Source organism: Babylonia areolata, chromosome 1 (assembly GCF_041734735.1).
Source record: "Babylonia areolata isolate BAREFJ2019XMU chromosome 1, ASM4173473v1, whole genome shotgun sequence".
Classification (NCBI taxonomy): Eukaryota; Metazoa; Mollusca; class Gastropoda; order Neogastropoda; family Buccinidae; genus Babylonia; species Babylonia areolata.
Genome location: NC_134876.1, coordinates 24,348,752 through 24,351,251, shown reverse-complemented (window position 1 = coordinate 24,351,251; position 2,500 = coordinate 24,348,752). Strand labels below are relative to the sequence as shown.

General features: G+C 44.9%; 2 non-coding genes across 2 annotated transcripts; both read right to left on the bottom strand.

Moving 5' to 3' along the window:
* Nucleotides 1-1,877: 1,877 nt before the first annotated feature.
* On the bottom strand, nt 1,878-1,950 carry Trnaa-agc (transfer RNA alanine (anticodon AGC)). Its single transcript has one exon. It is a non-coding gene; the product is annotated as a tRNA-Ala (tRNA).
* A 459-nt stretch (nt 1,951-2,409) lies between these two features.
* Nucleotides 2,410-2,482, bottom strand: Trnaa-agc (transfer RNA alanine (anticodon AGC)). The gene has a single exon. It is a non-coding gene; the product is annotated as a tRNA-Ala (tRNA).
* Between the last annotated feature and the right edge of the window lie 18 nt (nt 2,483-2,500).

The window sequence follows — 2,500 nt, the reverse complement described above, 5'->3', positions numbered from 1 at the left end:
TATTTGATCATAATGGGAAAGGAAATCAGTTGGTATCGAAAAAAATCTTACCCCCCTCTTACCCCCCACCCCCACCCCCCACCCCGCCACGTTCCCACCCTTGTCTAAAAACCTTTTTGTGGGCGATAGCCGAATGGTCAAAGCGTTGAACTTTCAATCTGAGGGTCCCGGGTTCGAATCTCGGTGACGGCGCGTTCGTTTATTCGTTCGTTTATTTATTTATAGGCGGCGCCTGGTGGGTAAAGAGTGGAGAATTTTTCCGATTTCCCAGGTCAACATATGTGCAGACCTGCTAGTGCCTGAACCCCCTTCGTGTGTATACGCACGCAGAAGATCAAATACGCACGTTAAAGATCCTGTAATCCATCAGTGTCAGCGATCGGTGGGTTATGGAAACATACCCAGCATGCACACCCCCGAAAACGGAGTATGCTGCCTACATGGCGGGGTAAATAAACAAAAAAGGTCATACACGTAAAATGTCACGTGTCTGTCTGAGCGTGTATGTGTGCGTGCCTGTAATCTGATTGAATGACACAGGAAACGAATGATGAGCGCCCAGTGGCAGCCGTCAGTCAGTTCTACCCAGACAGCAGGCAACCTGTAGTGGACCGTGACAAATGGCGCGCTGCTGTGCACAAAGGCGCCAGGTTGTGCGAGGCCAACAGGACTGCTGCAGCTGTTCAGAAGAGGCAGGCCAGAAAGTCACGGGCAAACAAGCTCCCTGACAATGATATGCCTGTCTTTGTCTGCCCCAACTGTCAGCGAACATTTCGTGCGCAGATTGGACTATTCAGCCATCTGCGCACTCACAGATAGATTCATGAGCATCCTTCCCCCCACCCCACCACCACCCTCCCCCCATCCCCCATCCCCCATCTGGATGACAACGATGGTCATCATCGATCTCGATGGACACACCACCATTCAATTCTATGTTGTGAAGAAGAGGCGGTAGAGTCAGAGATTTTTTTCTCTTTTTCAGGCCCTCTCATTATGAAGCAAACTGCCAGAAAATCTGCGACATTCTGTCCCAGTAAATTCCTTTAAGCCTGCTTCGAAAAACACATCCATTCCAACCACAGGTGATATTCCAGTACTGGTGATAGTGTGATCTGGTTCCAAATGTACATGTTTTTTTTTTGTGTGAAGAAGCCGTCAGTTTGCCATTAATATGTGTGTGGCTGTGTGCTTGAGAGTATCCGTGCATTCGTGCGTGTGGTTGTGTGTGTGTGTGTGTGTGTGTGTCTGTGTGTGTGATTTTTTTGTGTTGTATTATTCTTTTCATTTTATCATTTAATTCAATAGTTTTTATTCAATTTTCGGTTTATCTATTGTGTGTTTCTTTTGTTGATTAACTGAATAAACACGTTTTTGTTATCTTCATACCCTGTTTGGATATACTGGTAAAAACAATTTTGGAAAACATTTCTTAACACAGGTCAGTTGCGCCTTGATTGATGGAGAAAAAAGACACAAAAAAACGACAAAAAAAAAAAAGAAAAGAAAAAAGAGAATAAAAAGATAAAATAAAAAAAGGCTGCCGTGTGTCAAATCTTTTCTCATTGTATTCGGCAGTCACGAATGACTGGTAGAATGGCTGCCTGTCCAGAGCGTGTTTTTTCAAGACAGACATAGTGCCGCGGGTAGTGCCAGTGTGATATTGTGCAGAAGAAAGCGAGTTTCAAATTCCTGAACAATGCTTATAAATCTTTGTACGGAAACCGAAAGTAAAATATGCCCCCCCCCCCCTCACCCCCCCCCCCCTCCCTGCATCCCCCTCTCCCGCCTTCTTCCCCCGTACAAACAAAAAAACAAACAAAAAAACAAACAAAAAAAAAAAAAAAAACACACACACACACACGGAAAAAACAACCTGGAGATGCGGGGTATCGATCCCCGTACCTCTCACATGCTAAGCGAGCGCTCTACCACTTGAGCTACATCCCCTTCCGTTGTGATGGTCTTTCTTTACAAACATAGTCTCAGACAATGCTGGACAGCGTTGACCCCTCAGTGGGCCGCGCGCTGTTTGGTCGCAGTCCTCCATGGCGTACGTTCTCGCTTTCTCCTCAGTGTCAGTCTTTCGCGCTGTCGAGCTCTGCAAATCAAGATAACCTGGGTACAATGCACTTTGTCTTCTCATGCTTGAAGCGGCAAACCTGTCATAACATCATGCACTTGAACATTTACCCCACATACCGCCACCTCAAACACACACACAGCGGCCAATGTTTTGATGACAGCGGCAGTAGAGTGTGCGAGAATTTTGTCTCAGTGCATTTTTGTAGAAAAAAAAATAATGATAACAGAATTTTTTTAATTAAAAAAAAAAGCAAAAAAAAAAGCAAATAAAAGTTATTCTTTTCCAAGTCATCTTCAATCTTTAAAAAAAAAAAAAAAAAAAAATGGAGATGCGGGGTATCGATCCCCGTACCTCTCACATGCTAAGCGAGCGCTCTACCACTTGAGCTACATCCCCTTCCCTTTAACCGGCCTT